The sequence below is a fragment of the Rhodnius prolixus genome, unplaced genomic scaffold (assembly GCF_049639745.1).
Source record: "Rhodnius prolixus isolate KJV_2025 unplaced genomic scaffold, Rpr scaffold_14, whole genome shotgun sequence".
Lineage (NCBI taxonomy): Eukaryota > Metazoa > Arthropoda > Insecta > Hemiptera > Reduviidae > Rhodnius > Rhodnius prolixus.
In genome coordinates, this window is record NW_027411594.1 from 1,968,237 (window position 1) to 1,986,959 (window position 18,723).

At 34.0% G+C, this 18,723-nt stretch overlaps 1 long non-coding RNA gene across 3 annotated transcripts; it reads left to right on the plus strand.

Moving 5' to 3' along the window:
* Positions 1–9,275: 9,275 nt before the first annotated feature.
* On the plus strand, positions 9,276–14,239 carry LOC141451639 (uncharacterized). Of its 3 annotated transcripts, none has more exons than XR_012456968.1 (4): positions 9,276–9,674; positions 10,298–10,400; positions 11,231–11,525; positions 12,946–14,239. It is a non-coding gene; the product is annotated as an uncharacterized lncRNA (long non-coding RNA). The 3 variants fall into 3 exon arrangements; XR_012456966.1 differs by having other exon boundaries at positions 11,269–11,525; positions 12,946–14,227; XR_012456967.1 differs by having other exon boundaries at positions 9,276–9,548; positions 11,269–11,525; positions 12,946–14,225.
* The last annotated feature ends 4,484 nt before the right edge of the window (positions 14,240–18,723 follow it).

Genomic DNA, 18,723 nt, shown 5'->3' on the forward strand with positions numbered 1-18,723 from the left:
ATGACAGGACTTGGCGGCAACTGACATACAAGGTGACACAGACTTCGTGATCATTGAGAAGCCCCCGGGCAACTAGCTCGAACTCCCAGGCACACGCTGTAGCCCCCTCTCAATCCTCTTCTCCATTTCTGCCAACTGGGCAATAATGCGCTATCAGCGCCAAAAGAGGAATTCTAGGCAGGGGGGCCGCAAATCCTTTCGAAGATCGAACACAGTGAAATAAAAAGAAAAATCTGCTTGATACACTTACAAAACAGTTTCTTATTGAAATTCTAATTGAAACATTAATTTCTCCAAAAATTAGGCATGAGGTAAATTTTAAACTTAACTAATCTATTCTTATTAAAATCGAATGAGTGATGAAGCATGCGATAATACTTTGAACGTGTTTCTATGCTACTTCATCTTCTTTAGCCAATTCTTCTTTTGAATAGGTTTAACAGGTTTAAACAGGAGTAAACCTAGAGTTACTGGCAGGCAAGTCAGTGTATGTAAAGATTTCCTGCAAAAACCTAGATATATATTCCAATACGCTAAAGAAGTGGAGAAGTGTGGGGAACTGGGAGGCATAGAAAGAGGGGTTCCGCCCTAATTGCCGTCTAATTTCTCACACCCTTGCTGCTAGCTAGCAGCCTCAAAATCTTACTTTAACCATTTTGCTCGGGAGTGGAGCGGAAGTGAAAACGACCCAAAACTATGCATGTTCAAACCTGCAAGCCGGCAAAAACTTAATTCCCTAACTAGAACGGCTGTTGCTGGTTTTACACTTTACCAACAAGATGGCCGAAACAGAGCGGATGTGTAAAATCGGTTAGCTTTGGCGAGAGGTGGTGAGGGTGTATGTTGGAGGTGATGGTTTGCCGCCCTTTTCTTGTTACACTCGCTTTTACACACGTGCGCGCATACAGACGGAACTACACGCTCCTAGCCGCCTATATCTTCCAGGCTATTTACGTTTGCTCAGTGACAGTGGGCGACATCTTGTAATATAATACACAAGTAAGCATTACCATTTAAACTCTCGAACCATATTAGACCTTCCATTCCATGCGCAAACGTACGCGCGCACACCTGTTATAAATCTGCTCCAGGCACGCTAGACTGTCATTTCTGAGCATGGCATTATTGCCTACAGACATTTAAATGCTACAATTACTCGCCAATTGTTATTAATTATTTTCTCCCACCTGCGGATGTAAGCTTTATTTAACATTTAAAGAAGCGTGCATTCACTCTTTGTTCAATGCTTCCAGTTATTTGTTATGCTGTCCCTTATTTCTATTACAAGAGTTACATGTAAACTCATTGTAAAACGCCTAGTAATCGATATCTATGCCGCGGTTAACGTTTTAATCGAATTTCGCTCTGGTTAAATGATTCAAATAAAAGTTATGAATTGATTCTGACAATTTTAAGAAAAATCGTAGCCAACTTTTAAAAGAAAATAGGAAAATCACCAAAAATATTGAAATGACACTTTCAATCAGCTGATTTTTATCCTATCACATTCTTGTTTAGTTCGATTGTTAGCACCTTAACCAAAGATAAAATTTAAACTTCAATAGAGGCGCCTCAACATCTGAGGTTATTGGCACCCGGAGCTTTTCTCAGTGCACTTCAGCTCTCCGGACAGAGTTCTCTCATGTCAGACAGCAGTAAGCTGTAAGAAGCTAAGGACCAGCAGCTGGATTCGAACCCGAGATCTCAGAGTTGGAATCCAATTTGTGCTAACCATTCAGCTAATACCTTCCTGTATTGCTATTATTATTATTTAGCAAGCCTAGGGTATCCTCTTTGATTTATAAGATTATTAGTTATCTAGGAAGTTGGAGTTAAAATGATTAGCATCCGTCTTATTTCAGAAGGTACTTTGTTTTCACAGACTAATCTTAGTAAAGAATAAACTGACTGAAAACTTTAGGCCCTCCCAATTTTGGAATTTATAGTGTGAGTTTTCGCACAATTAGTTGGTACACGATGCTGTAGTCTACAGGAGAGATTAAAAATCCTGTTGATCATTGATGATAACATGTAACTTTAGTGAATATTGGCGAGTTAATGGTTTGTGATGATAATAACTGGAGAATTGAAAGATCCACAGCACTGGTTATTATATCTTCGATGATATCTAATGATGGTAAAGTCCGAAACTCGGTCATGGATACAAGAAACCTATTTGGTACGACGAATACGCTTAAAGAAACTAGCTGAATATTTACTGCTCGGATCGTTTTTCTACTCGTAAGCTTAGCCACCACACAATAGCCACCAGTGTTAGCCACCACACAATAGCCATCAGTGTTAGCCACCACACAATAGCCATCAGTGTTAGCCACCACACAATAGCCACCAGTGTTAGCCACTATAGTAGTCTTGCTTAAAGAATAGGGTTGTTATCAATGATGAACCTTCTTAACATTTTCCTGCCTGAATGAATGAATACGTAAGTTCTCTGTAGCAAAGAATGATTTGAAGATCGGAAAATTGTGATCTTTTCTTGTTGGTTCTCTTTTCTTGCTGCAAATAAATTCTGAGGAAAATGAATTTGAAGTTAGCTCTCCTTAATTTCTCTCATTTTCAGGAAAAAGAAAGTACATTGTAGCCATAAATTTGATTCATGTGTGATATATATAATGTTAATATATTTCGGCAGAGTGTGCAGAGGGAAAAATTACAATTATGAATGCAGAAAAGAGGTTATATATATGTATATTTGTTTTCCAGCAAATCTGAACTCCTGGTCACTACCACTATCTAGGAGTTCCACGAACTCGCGGCTTTTTTCTGTTTTTCTTTTTTTTTTTAGCATAGGCTGTTGTCCTAACTGTAATTGCATATGCAAAACGAAGCAGTAGAGAGTGCTTCATTGTGTGAAGGCTTAAGGACTGGAGGCGGCTAGTTTGTTACTTGGGGGCAACAGCCGCCTGGCACATAACACAAACCTCTGCCACAATACTCTGGCAAATAAAATAAAAACTAAGATAGCATACAACCAGTTTCTACTTTCTCTTTTTTCTCCCCTCAAAGCCAACCACCTCCCAATGGTTATGTTGGTTGAACACGTTCAGCCAAGTGCTTGTGGTTTAGCGTTTTTCCCCTCCAAGCCCGCACCACTACAACGCGTGCCTCTTCTTTATCTTAACAGATACGTTCTCTAATTCGTGTTCACTTTTATTTTTATTATTATTTTTGTAAGGGGGTGACATCGACAAATTGTGCCCATCTAAAGCCACTCGAGAACTAGTTTCATTTGCCTTTTTACAATCCAGCCATTTTGTTTATAAACGCTGTTTTTATTGTTATGTTTTTTTCCAACCTTCTTTTACTAGACATAGAAGAGCGACCGCATAAAGCTGCCATTAGAATTACACATTTTGAGATTCTCTCCTCTCCCTCCAAAAACAAGGTTTGAATTAGTTATTTATTTCTTTGTAAATGTTACAGATATGAGAGTGGACATTCTAATTTAAGAAATGAAAACACAAACTTACGAAATATAGTCTAAATAAAGGTTTAGTAGTTGTGTATTAGACGTTTTGCTAATTCTAACTTCCTTAATGCCATTTAAGGTCCTCTATTTTTATCAGAGATTTTTACTTAAACTCGTGTTCGCCAAAGTTGAGTAAATATTTTTAGATTACTAAGTTAATTATAAACATTTTAATCTCAATAGGATGAAAAAATAACTGCCAATTTCAGTCATGATATATTTTTATTATGCCGAGCTTTGGACCTAGGGACTAGGTCATCTTCAGGGCTAAAAAAACAATGTAATATTTTAACATCATTAAAGCTTAGAGTGTCTCCTGTCTGACACCAACCCTTTAATGATGTAAAATATTACATTGTCAATTAGGTAAATAATTTTGTAAAATAAGTTACATTGTACGTATTCATTTTAATATAATTATTGTTAACACACTGTAAACATATTCTACAGCCCCGAAGATGATCTAGTCTCTACTAGGACGAAAGCTCGGCATAATAAAAATATACAAAATACTGAAAATGGCAGTAATTTTTCATCCTATATAAAAAAAAAGTAAAGTAATCGCCTATTTCTTCAGGCGGGGCTTAACGTCCAACTACTAAATTAGGTGTCGTGGACGGAGGCGACTAGCAAACATACTTTACTGTAAATTTCTTTTATTAACCATTAAATAAAATCCAAGGCCTAAAGACCGGGAATCGAACCCCCAGTACCTCAATACATATTAGCTTCGCAAGTCTCGCCTCTAACCGCTCGGCTACAGTGGCTATTCATCCTATATTGAAACAATGAATCAGTCACCAAAAATATTGAACAGTAATTACAATCTCTTTTAATAAAAAATTATTATTATTATTACATTAAATTCTTTACATCACATGAGAAAAATCTCCTGAATTCTGCTGAAATTGAAACAGTTCCTTTTCATTCATTTCGTCCATCTTTACTTGTGACCTGATTTATTATTATTTGTAATTGTTTTACACTAACAGATATTTTCTCACTGTTCGAGACAGCATTCATAGCTATAAATGAAACTGTCAATTGTTTCACAGTAAGGAGGATGAAGTCGTCAGGGAGTTAGATTCGACATAATTATTTTATAAAACCGTGAACAGTTCCCGCATTTAAATGGATTTTAAGGGAATTGGAAAATCGACTAACCTAATCCCATTTTGAAATTCCTTTCATTACAAAAAGAAAACAAGTAACAAGAAACAACAAAGCTGGTTCAATATCCTAAACCTGGAAATGGAGAAGAAAAGTGTTACTCAGTATGCTGAGTACGTCTTAAGATGATTTTGTAATTTCTAACAGGAGAAAAGGAGTAAAGTTGTTCGCTCTTGTAGAGAAAAATGGGGTAAAGTAGTGGACAATGGGTTTTTGCAACAAGGAGGCGAAGCTAAATAATTTTCGTTGGTAAAAGGTAATATTGTTTTGGAAGGATGATATTCTGCAGTGGAGATCTGTGTGTGAGTAAGCGGCAAGAGAGGGACAAGTATAACTAGCCGTGTTGTAAATCAGAACAGTTGTTAATTTGTGCTAGACGAAGAACGGAGAAGAGAGTTAGGCCGGCAAGTAGGGCTGAAGTATTGTCCCAAGAAGGGTGAGTTTTAACTGAGTAAAGTTCAGACAGTGCGGCAGTTTGTCCAAGACTCACACACTGATGAGTTATTGTACAAGAAATTGGCACTCAGTTCACTCTCAACCGTTTGCCCGTTTAACGTATCCACTTCGTCGTTATAGCGACCATGAAGGCAACAACGCCTCCAGGCAGTGTATTCCTAACAGCAAGGTGGCTGAAGAAGTAGAAGGGGGCAAACTGTTGTTACTAGATGTCGCTCTATTTACCCACACACCCACAAAACCCAACTACTTCTTCAACAACACCAATGGTCTGAAACTGCGGTGGAGAAATATCGGCAATAGTATAGGGGAGACGGCCAACTAACTTGAAAATTTACAAGGTTTTGGCTTTGCAAACTTTAGCCCAAAACAAAGTAAACGCAGGAAACAGGGTTTATGGTATATAGTTTGGTCGCGCTGTAAGTATGGCCCCTCTAGCCCCTTTTCATTTTCTGGGTCAGAAGGTGTGAGTGAATTTAGGAGCTCTGAGGAAGTGGATGTCGAGGGTACTAATAACTAGTCATCCCTAAGACACTAAATTGTCGCCTTAAACGTCATTCTGGTGTCTTCTAGTTAGGACTTGAATAATCATCCACTGTAACGTGAGACTAAACGTGGCTTCCATGGAAGAGGAGTTAACAATACGCTTCCCTAAGGGAGGAAGTGGATTAGAGCACTTCTTCCGGGCGCTTGGTATCCCTCCGAGTGTACCCACATGCAAACTCTAGTTCTCGGTCACTTTTTCTCATGAGAAATTTATTTAGAGTTAATCTGGGGAAAAAGAACAGAGTAGATTGTTTTTAACGTGCCATTTTCTGTAATAGTACACTTTAGGAGGGTTAAATTTGTAACTAAAATCGAGTTTAAATAAACTTTTTCCTATTACTCAATGTGTTTTTAACTTTCTCGAAAATGGTTCATAAGGTATTCCTTAATCTTTTTATTTATACTTTTATTATTATCATTTTTAGTGCAGTTAGTTTTAGAACAGTACTCGAGGAGAGGTTAAGGTAGACTTCCCCCAGTATTGTTACATTTGTGTACAATATTTGCATGCAAACTTTAACATTTTGGAAAGAATACAATGAAACTCAAATATTCAGGTTTGGGGAAAAAGGTTTGTAACCTAAAACTTTGTGTAACAGAAAGTAATGTTAGTTTAATTTGCTATTAAAGTCTTAGACTTATTTGTTTATCAATTTTAAATAGAGTACCTCCAATCTCCAAAGGATTCAATCTCTACAATCAAAATACTTCGAACTGTTGTACACGCTGCTTTTTATGTCTCCAACCTGGACTATACACACTGACCTTAACATTCCTTTTGTCACACAAGTTGCTAAAACAAGATACAGAAAACTCCACTTCAGCCTGCAATCTCATTTAAATCCTCTAGCTCAAAATCTTTCTTCTAGAACTCTTCCTGACAACCCGGACAAGACGTCTTAAACGACAGTGGCCTCGTGATCTCCTCTCTAGAAAAGAGAGCGACTAATAGCCTAATATTTGGGAGTGTTACCACTGGGTAACTTCTCCACTCGTCACTTATCGTTTGTTACTCGGTTATCACTGTTACTTGTAGCGCCAACGCGCTGATTCTAGCATAAATAAACGCAAAAAAAAAAATAAAATAATAGAGTACTTGAGTACGGAAATGAGCGTCGCATATAATATACTGGAACAAATTGTTTTTATGTGTGAATAAGGATACCCTAGTGAAGATATCCCTAAATCTCAAAAGTTAAAACTAACACTTGGGAGAGATCAAAACTATAGAGACAAGAATTGGGTAGAAATCCGTAGATAGATGCCAAAGAAGAGAATGACATTCCATGGTGTAGTTGTATATTTACCCACTTGCCCACTTTTTGTTCTCCTTTTTAAAAAAACAAACTAAAAATAAACGTAAAGTCGTTTGGGCTAAAGGTTTTCGGCGTTAGAAATACAAAGACCTCCACCGACAACCTCCAGACAAGTAATACTTGGACTTTGGCCAACAATGTAACTCCTTCCTTCACTCTTTGCAGCATCCAGCTTCTCGCTTCACCACCCTACCAAACTCTCTACTACAATTCTTGACTTCTTGAAACCATCCTGAGAGCGCAAATCGACCGTGCAAAAACTAGAAACAAAAGCACTGCTGTAAAGTTACTCGTTCAACCAGCAAACCAGAGGGATAATGGAGAACCATTATCTGCCCTCTCCCAACGCAGAAAGAAAAAAGCATCATTCTTTTAAAAGTCCTCTCTACTACAACAACAAAAAACAAACACAACTATTGCTTGACATAAGTACAAGTGTGCGTTTATGTTTGAAATATTTATGAATACTTAATTCTGCTCCTTGTCTTTTTTCGATACTCATTTGATGAAGCTGCATATCCATCTAAAGGTAGAAAAGGAAGGATCCATCTACTGAGCATTGAACTTAACTCAAAAAGTTGTCAGAGATTTGCGGAGGCTGTTAACTGTGGCTTAATTACAACTCTCACCACTAATGTGCAATATAGGATGAGCTCAGAGATTTAAAATGTATTAAATACTTCATTGATCTCTTTTTGAGGAGTAAAAGGGTTATTAGTCTTCAGAGTCATCTGTGAATGAGTCTTCAGAGAACGTCGCATTATAAAAAGACTTATCTCAAAAAGAGAATACCGCACCGCCATAAAAATAAATACAAGAAAGTATATTGAGCAAACAACTCTTGCTTTAAGAAACGTACGAAACTCGTCTGAATTTTGGCAGGTAATTAAACAAATTTAAATGTAAAACCATCAAAAAGTCAAATGAAATTTCTGCTCGAGACTGGGACACTTTTTATTCTAATTCTTTGATGAAAGATATATTTTTTTTTGTTGCCCCTTCGATGTTTGGTTTGATTCGGTAATAACGCTAGAGGAAGTTAAAAAAAAGAAAGCAACAATAAAAGCAAAACAAATAAAGCAGTCGGTCTAGACTTAATACCAAATGAATGTTTAAAATCTTTAAAAGGTTTGGGCATGCAGATATTCAGACAAAATTGAGAAGGGTCAATTGAGATTCTTTAAATTACTGCTACATTTATCTAGAAAAGTACTCCCAACCATTAAGCTAAAATGAAATGTGGAAGAGTGCACATACTATTCATATAAAGTTTTCAGCAGAATGTTAAGTTAGTGGCTGTCTATTTGAAAATGCGTGATTATAATCTCTCTAAAATAAGTTAAGTTTAACAATTAGATTTGGTAAACAATATAAGCATTCCATTCAATTGGGCAAGAGAGCTTAAACAGTATCTTTCTTATAATATAGGTTTTGACAATGTATGGTGAGCAAACGATTTGAAACTAGTTGAAGAAAAATATGTCTATTTTAATGTGTTTTAAAAATAATCTAATAAGCCATGATGTTGAAGGCATTGTAAATAGTAGATACAATCTTACTTATCGCAATCTAAGTACTTATGATTTAAATGAGCCGCACCTTAAGTTAAACATGCATTTAAGAAAGCTCAGATTTGTAGTAAAACTACAACTTTATAATAGAAAAATGTGTCGATAAATTAAAACTGTCCGGTAGGGCAGTTGTATAAGGGTTGATCGTCAAAAACTGCACGAAAATGCGGAACGTTGAAAAACACCCAACTTTGACAATTTATTTCTCTTTTTCTATAAAAGATAAAATTCCCAAATTTTCTTTAAATTACAGGGCAAACCCTCCTTTATAACTGTATTTTTTTGCAACAACCCAGATCTAATGTTAATAACCAGTACTATTAATTTGATGCAGATTTAACTTGTCCTCACTGCCAATTATGCAATACCTATTTTGTATTGCAAGTTTTAAATTAAGAATTTCATTATTATCTTAATGTTAGTGGCTTATTATTATTATTAATGTAACTTCAATAAATCTCCTTTCTCCCTCTCCTTATTTTACACCTTTATTTATGATTCGGCGTCTTTACTTGCCTTCATTTATAAAGAACAATTATTTTGGTAGGTAAAGAATTATAATTTATATATATATATATATATATATATATTATTTTCCTCTGTAAACCTAACGGTATAAACAGAGTAATAAATAAATAAAATAAATAAAAAAATATAACAAGATTTAGTAATCGGAAGGCAACACTGTGTAAGTGGAAAGAAGGTAACACCAGGTTACTTTATAGCTAGTCTGCTAGGTTTCATTAAGTATGTCGGGTGATCTCTATAGTTTCTTATAGATTTATGTTATTTGCACTCTTCTTGTGTTCCAATTGTCTTTGAGGTAGAAAAACTGTGAATATTATCTGTGTGTACAAGGAAAAATGAGGACAAGAGATATATTGGGGATACAGTAGAATAAAGTGGTGACTAACGTAAGGCCGAAGAGTGAGCAGTTATTCTTGCTTTAAATGATAAGAAAGAATATTGAAGTTAATATTCTAAAAAGTAAAAGGAAAGGTATGTGCATGGCTCTAGGTCACCTTCTTCTTCTTCAGCTTCTTTATTATTCCGCCTAAAACAGAACTTATGATCGTTTACCTTGCTAATGTTATTAGTTCCAGTGACAATTTCTCAAGAGCATGTGTAAATATTCATTTATTTAAGTTAAAACTTACCTTACAATCAATCCATTATTATATAATACTTTCTAATTAATTTGAACAAGCTTTCATTTCAACTTTTAACTATAAAGTATACTTTATTAATTGTTTAAATTTTAATCATTCTTTATAAAAGCTGGAGTTAGATTTATTTCATTTCCTAGTTTAGTTGTGTAGAAAGTTTTTCTTTTTTTATGTAAATAGTTGAAGGATTGCTTAATTTCACATTTTGTCAACCTTACATAACTTTAGACTTTTATTTAGCGTTTATTCTAAAATCTTTTTAAAGATTATAATTATGTATGTATGTTGAAAATCTGTGCTTACTTTTCGGAACGTTGAAATTGAATTATATAAATATATTATCCAGTACTCAATCTACAATACTATTGCTTGGTAAATTATATCATTTATTTACATGCTATTATTCTTTAATGTTGCAAGCTTTTAGTATGTTATTAACAATTAACATTTCTGTGCTTTGTAAGGTTGAATACTGTTTTCCTTTTCGCTATTGCTTGTAAGCAATCTTGTTATAGAATATTTAGTGTCTACGCTTAATGTTTCAGTTTATATGGCTTTTGTTGATTTTTATTAATTTTACAGTAGTACTATAACAGTGGAGAGAGTTGCTTGGCTTTGCAAAACATTCAGTTAACGTATGGTAACTAATTACTAACAAGAACCGGTAACCAAAGGGATTGAGAAGGTAACTACTTATAATCTCAATTATCTGCCTAGTTTAGTTGTGAGTTTTTGGCTTATCTAATTTCAAGAATTGGCTGTGCATACCTCAGGTACAATGTCTGGAAATAAATATTTCAGAATTCTAGCTGAAAGATTTCTTAAAGGTTGGTTTTCCGTAACTTTACCCTTTTAGTAACCTTAAATAAAAACCCATCAAACCAATTTTGACCTAGCTTAAGGAATCCCATTTTTAGAAACTAATTTTACTTTCCTACGCTGGCTTTTATCTGTCAAAAAATCAGCTTCTTCAAAGCGAGGAATACAGTTTATTCGTGGGTGAATGTTGAAATTTTAATGAATATATCATCTCAAAAAAGAAGAATTAACTGAATTATCTAGAATTTTGTGTCTTTGGGGAAGTCGAGTAATTTTAAAAAGATCAGGAAGAAAACATATTTTCTTGATCATTCCCTCCTTTGGACAGTGGAGTAAATTGGGGTTGCAAATTTTCACTATTAAACATGAAGGAAGGTTTCTACTTGGTCTGACTACTACTAAGTACTGATGCTAGGGCTACAAAAGAATGTGATTAGCCAGAGGCTTTTGCTTAACTTCTCCCTTCTTCTATAAAAAAAAGTATCTCAAAATTCTCTGATCAATCGGCCGGTCTCAGGGCAATTTCTAAGAATATAACTGATTTTTCACTGATGAAATGCCATTACATCAATTAAAACTTTGTTTTTCCATCAAAACCTAAAAGGATAACAGTATTCTTTGTCAAAATCTGTATTTAAAAATTGAGATTTAATCAAACTAATTTCTTCACATTTTATTTTTTCTAATCAATCAAAGAGAAGCTGACTGGAAAATATTGTGGAAACTGTTGGCAGGTTTCGGCCAACTAGTGAGAAGTTATTGTCTTTAGCCGGCCGTATGACATATTTTATGACAAATTTGCTAACTCGCCACAGTAATCTAGCCAGGAACTGGAAGGATACAGCTGTTGCCAATTTGTTCCCATCAAACCCAACAAACCATGTTGTTCACATGGTCCCCAGACATCTCCGAATGAGATAGTGGACACACTGAGTTAGGAGGGCGGAGAATAGAAGCGGGGTATCACATGATGAATATGTTGGCTAACAATGTGAGTGTGTTTGTGTATTTTCAGTATAACAGCCGATTGATTTGCGGTATTCAACATTTGCTAACACCCACCGGTAGGACATGACGTACAGAGTAGAGGTATATGTCGTAGATGTTGTCAAACTTTAGTTCTAAATGTGTATGAAAGAGGATCTTTGCGTCGAAATGACTTGGTTCTCCTTTTATTCCTTTTGCCTGCGGACTGTCCTTACTCGACACGCAAATCAGCGGGCAAATTTACGTCAAAAAAAGAGACCCAAAGATTATTCTTTCATACAGAGCCTGTTGATGTTCCAAATAAAGTATTACTACATATTCACATCAGTCTTTCTCTATTTAAGGGCGAAACAAATGCGAATACACACGGATTTGAGATCTACCCTTTGGCCTTAAATCTCCACTTACTTAAAACGCTATTTGAGTTTGCTCTTTTTATCGGAGCCACAATGACGAAATAGGACTATTCCTTCTCTCACTGAAGTCCATGTGAAGTAAAATTAGCTACTAGGGCAAACGAATAATTTTGCGTCACTACTGGGCCAATAACAGAGGGATACATTCTTGAAAGTATGATTAATTCTTATTTCTTGTTTTTGTCTTTCCCCAAAACTTGAACAGAGTTGGGCAAAATTTTTAGTCACGATTAATATTTTCATCATAATTGCGTTTAAAAGATTAGTCGCGACTAAATCCCAAATTCAATCGTGACACATTTAATCATGATTAACCAGTTGTAGAACGTCTAAATAAAATTATTATGATAACGTTAGTCCTGATTTATAATAATTAATTTATCTTAGGACTATCTTAATCACAGATTTTACCATGTTGAAGACTCGCTAGACTTATGCAGAACAGTCTTACACTTACATTTAACCATATGAACAACTCACTAGACTTATTTAGGACTATCTTACATTCTCACATTTAAACATGTTGGCGACTCACTAGACATATATAGGACCACTTTACAGTCTTATTTAACAATGTTGCTGACTCACTAGACTTATATGTGAGGAGTAACTTACCCTCACATTTAACCACGTTGACGACTCGCTAGACTTTTATAAAACTTTCTTACCCTAGAAGTTTAATTATGTAGCTCAGACAATTTAAATCTTTTTTATTTGAATTATTAAGAATTATTTTATTGTATTATTCAATCAAATTAAACTTATTTTTATAAATAATAGATGTATTTTGTAGAAATTTATTTCATTGTTATTGAATAAACAAGTTTAAGTTCTTTAAGAAAATATTTAAATGAACATATCAATGTTTTAATTTAATGGTAGTTACATTTCTAAAATGTTTACTGTTAATACTATATCAGTTATAAATGTTTTTCTATAGCTTCCTAATTTAAGACATAACTCAGTAAACACGATATTTCAATTACACTAATTAATGTTGATTTTCAGATTAAATACCTCCATACTGCTGCCTGCAAAACTGTTTATCAGTAACAGCAAAAGTAGAAAAAGACGTAAAACATCTATCCATTTAGCATTAACAAACAAATTTTGTAAGAAATTAGTTAATAAAATAAGTATTATGTAGTTATTATAAGTAATAAGCATGTTTATTTGACAATGAATGAAATTGTAGTTAAAAGTAACACGTGAATCTTTGTAAAATTATTTGAGAACCATCTCATATTTTGTTGGTGACTCCCTGGACTTATATAGGTGCAAAAAATTAATAAAAATAATTGCGCATATAATAAATAAAAAGATGGAAGTTGATAACTTGACATAAAAATAAAATAAAATAATAAAACATACATAAATAGGTGCATGTAACGTAGTAAAAATTAAAGTAAATGTGAAGTAATCCTATGTAGGTGTAAAGTGTGTCAAGCATGGTTGAATGATAGTGTTAGCTGGTCCTACATAAGTCTAGAGAGTCACCAACATGGTTAAATGTGAGTGCAAGGTGGTCCTACATAAGTGTTGTGAGTCACCATCATAGTTAAATGTGCATGTAAGGTGGTCCTATATAAGTCTAGAGAGTCACCAACCTGGTTAAATGTTAGTGTAAGGTGGCCCTATGTAAGTCTTGAGAGTCACCAACACGGTTAAATTTGAGTGTAAGGTGGTCCTACATAAGTCTAGAGAGTCACCAACCTGGTTAAATGTTAGTGTAAGATGGCCCTATGTAAGTCTTGAGAGTCACCAACACGGTTAAATTTGAGTGTAAGGTGGTCCTACATAAGTCTAGAGAGTCACCAACATGGCTAAATGTGAGAGTAAGGTGGTCCTACGTAAGTCTTGAGAGTCACCAGCATGCTGTGATTGTTAAAAATTGCATGTTTTCTTTGTAAAATAATAATGTTATGCTTTGTAAAGATTTCATATAAATTTATTGTAAAAAAAATGTATAAATAATTATTAATAAATAATAAACCATTTAATTATAACAATATTGTATTTATTTTCCCTTTTAATCTCTCAATAATATGAAAAATTGAAAAAATGCGGAGAAATAAAAAGAAAATATAAAAAAAAGGTTAAAAATGGCCGCCGAAGTCTGGAGAGTGTGTAAGAAGATTGCAAGGTTACAACAATGGCCGCCGAAGTCTGGAGAGTGTGTAAGAAGCAGTACGCAAAGTTATAACAATGGCCGCCGAAGTCTGGAGAGTGTGTAAGAAGCAGTACGCAAAGTTATAACAATGGCCGCCGAAGTCTGGAGAGTGTGTAAGAAGATAGAAAGGTTACAACAATGGCCGTCGAAGTCTGGAGAGTGTGTAAGAAGATAGAAAGGTTACAACAATGGCTGCCAAAGTCTTGAGAGTGTGCAAGGAAGGTTACGAGAGGTAAAACAGACAGCACGAGCGATCTAGTGACAACTGGTGGAACTAGAAGTAGGGGGGGAACCCGTTGTCATGGTGATATGACGCGATCCAGAGGGTATATAAGAAAGTTCGCCGCGGGGGCCGGGCCGGGTGGGGCGATTATTCGCCTTCCGACCGTCGAGGTGTACACATCTCCCTAACCATTACCACCATACAACATGACACTTTATGAAGATTTTTTGGTGGAGAGAGATGTTAAGACTAGACAAGAATATTTTTGGAGCGACGAGCGACATAGCCCCCTCCTCACTAGTACGACGCTTCGGCCGTACTGAGGAGACATCTTGTTTGACAGCAATATATATACCTTTAGTGCTGCTGCCTGGTGGCAAATATGTGAACTAAAAACATATGTTCTGAGGTCCGGTAGGTGTTGCTATCTGGTGGCCATTTTTTAAAACTGCAATTTACTGTTAACGTATTGGGATCCAGTAGGCGTGGCTATCAGGCGGCCATTTTTTATAAATGCAATTATCTGTTAACGTATAAGGGTCCAGTAGGTGTGGCTATCTGGTGGCCATTTTTCGAACTATATTTTTTCCTTTTTAACTCAAATTTTACGTTAATATGTGATATTTTTAAACTTTTTAAGTGCAATTTTACATTTTTTCCTTTCATTAGTTCAATAGGTAAATAAATAGAGATGTTATTGAATTGAATAAGGTTTTTATTTTCTTCTATTAGTAATTATACATTTTTACAGACAGTTTTAACACAAAATATACTACTATTAAGTATAAATTCTCAATTTAACACATTTTTATTAATATTATAAATCAAATACACCTTATATTTCATTTGGAGTACATTTATTAATTACAAATTCAGATAAAAGCGTTTTGTATTTTTCCATTGGACAGAAGTTTTTCGTCTTTTACGTTTTGGCCTAAATTTGGTCAATTTTGAAGGCAGGACCTCCAGTAACGCCTGTTTTTAATCTGAAAATCAACATTATACAATTAAATAAAGTGTTGAGTCAGAATTAAAAAGCTAACTTTTCAATAATACATGTTCAAATATTGTAAATTATTTGAATTTTATTCGCTACTAAATTATTGCAGCATTTCTAGCTTTTTTCTGTTATTGTAAACCTTTTATTAAGCAAATTAAACTTAATCAAGAATTCCGATATTTTTTTCCACTCAAATTAGTTTGCTTCAATCAAAATAAACTATTCTGAATTAAATTTACTTGAAAAACAATCGTAAGTTATACGTGCATTAGTTGAAGTAATCGCCTATTTTAGCACGCGGGGCTTGAAACTATTAAATTATTAAAGAAAAACAAATAAAACTGTACAATATATGTATATATATTATACATTTCTTTTTTAACTCCTTAAACGTTTTTATCAACCACATAGAATTAAATTTATAAGAATAAAAATATGATTTAACTGATGATCGGGTTATTTATATCATTTTTACATAACTTTATTATTACCACACTTCAGTACGTTGAACAGAATAAACAAAATTTAAAAAAGTTTAAGTTTATAAAAGAGAAATATACGAAGCTACAGAATTCACCAACAACGATTGAACTTCAATCAAATTAAAACCTTTCAAGGGGAAGATTTGATTCATCTGATAAAAAGTTTTAACTATTCAACGTACTAAAATGTAATGTTATAAAAAAAGTAAAGCTTACATGAAAAACAGCCCCATAAGATAGTTTGGTTTGATTTCCCTGGAATGATGAAATAGATTGCGAAACACCTCAACTTTTGTGACTGCTGGATTTAAAGACCTTTACCTAAAAGGCAGAAAGGACAAACGAAGATAATGATTAACAATAATAATAAAAACTACATTAAAACTCACTAAATTATTTGTACCTATTCAATCCTAAGTTAATAACAGTATTCAATATTGTAAAATTATTAATTAATATAGTTTGTATTGTAGCAACAATACCTCTTAATAAACGAATTCAACTTGTCCAAGAATTGAAATATTTTTTCGTTGAAAAGTAAGTATTTTTCATCCAATTAAACCATTTTTCATTCAATAACCTTATGAAAAACGGTTTAATTTGGTTCAAAATGTTTTCATTTTATTGAAAAAGTGGCAGTATTACACATATTTGCTGCTCTAGATTAAATATTAAACTATTACTAATCATTATCTCGATTTTTAAACTTCATAACTTCTTATTATTTCGTAATTACTCTTTGGAGGAAGCTACTGTAATTCACCTTCTATAAAGAATGTAGGTATAACAATTATTCAAACGAAAGTAAGTTTTCTATATGCATGCAACTTGTACAGATACAATTATCAAGCATTTACGAAAAATTCTTGCACCTTTTACAACTTCTGGTTGTTAATTCTTCAAACTTTGAATTTAAAGCAATACAGACTATTACGACATTATAATCACGTAAGAAGAACAAGTACATAATACTGAAATAGAACTTAAGGTAAGCCTAACCAGCAACCCTATCCAAGAAGTGCTCTTAAACTATCTGTTACGAATAAAACTTGTAGTTGAATAAGTGTTTATAACAGTAAGTGAAGTAATCGCTTATTTATTTTTTTTCCGGCTTAACCATCTTAAGCAACTTAACATCCAACTACCAATTAGGTGATATTCAAATTTTGAAGAAACTTATTGGGACTATTTTCGAAATTAAATTAAATTAAAGAAGTGAAAAATTCATTAAATGATGGTGGTAGTTCTGCCTGAAGAATCAATCAAAACATGAATTTTCATAATGTGATTTTTACTTTTTAAGACTTTTTTTAAAAAACTATTTTTTCTGATTCAGAGGACCTCAAAACGAATATTACCGGCGAAAACTCAATTAAGGGCATCTTTATTTTATTTTTTTTTTTAACTTCTAAATAATTACTTGGGGCCTAAGATTAATGGGCTGGTTAGATATGTTGTGGTTCAGTGAGCAATAATTAGTAGTTTGAGGGCTCGAATTCCTGAACAAGGTCTTTGAATTTAGGAAGGTAATATTAAGAAACGATAGTAAACTAACTTATCAGCATAATTCGTTCATATGAGAGTGTAAGGTGGTCTTGAGAGTCACCAACATGGTTAAATGTGAGTGAAAGGTACATAAGTCTAGCGAGTGAAATTTACATAAGTCTAGTGAGTCGTTCACATGGTTAAAACTGAGTGTAAGGTGGTTCTATATAAGTCTAGAGAGTCACCAAAATGGTTAAATGTTATAGTGTAAGCAGGTAGGATGTGGAACACTTAACATAGAACATATTGCAAACTAAAAAGGATTCAGGCTTTATACTTTTATGGAGAATACTAAAATTATCAATGCATTCATTCAATGAGTACATGGAGAAGATGTTTTAGAGTACCACCTCATAAATTACAAGTACTGTAAGGGTCTATAACTCTGTACTATAAATACAAGTACCAAAATATTAAGATAACTGTGAACACGGTAATCTGAAAGTGTAATTTCTTCTGCAGTTTTTAAAGACGTATGGTTAAGTACATTTACATGCAAAAAAAAAGTCGCCTTAATTTTTGTTTTGTAATTTTTACTCCCTGAAGCCTAGACTGAAATTCGTTCAATTTTAAGTATTTTTTTTGTCTTTTAACGAGATTAGGGAAAGAGAACAGTAAAAAAAAAAAACATAATCTAAGTTATCTGATTTCTACGCAGAGAACTGTACTTAAATCTGTAAACTACTAATTTTTTTGTTTACTTACATGTAGAATTTCAAGGCCGCTGTAAGACTACCGAGGCTAACTTGTAGTGAAAAGATCAGTCTTCTTTGTAAGGTCCATGAACTCGTTGAATATTGTGACGAAGTTGGAAGGATCTTATTTGGAGCAATTTAAAGCTCCAAATCTTCAGCAGATGAAAGAATCTTCATTGAAACTCTGTTGTTATTCTCCTACTGCCTTTTTCGGTTTTCTGCAGATTTCTTATGTTCCTTCTTCATTAGTTATAAGCCATTCTCTGCATCTAAAGTATGCAATAAACAGATCATGTTAGTGTATGGACTATTACAACGTTTTATTTCTTCGCCAAATAAGCATGAAACTAGATTGAAACACAAAAACATTGTCGGCACTAGTGAAGTGGAGTAACTTATTTACCATGTTCAAGTTCCTTTCTTTGTTTCCACTTTTCATGGTGATGATACTCAGGTAGAAGTTTTCTAGTTGGAATCCCTGTGGACTGCTGTATGGGAACCTCTTGAACGGTCATTAAGCACTCTACGTAGGGCGATACTTCTATCACTGACCCAGTGGCGAATACCTTGCGAACAGTCCTTCCACTATTGAGCTGGAAACATAGTTAATTAGGACAAAAGGCTCATTTGTCAATGTCTCAATGAGTGCCCATACCCTATTCTACCCTAGG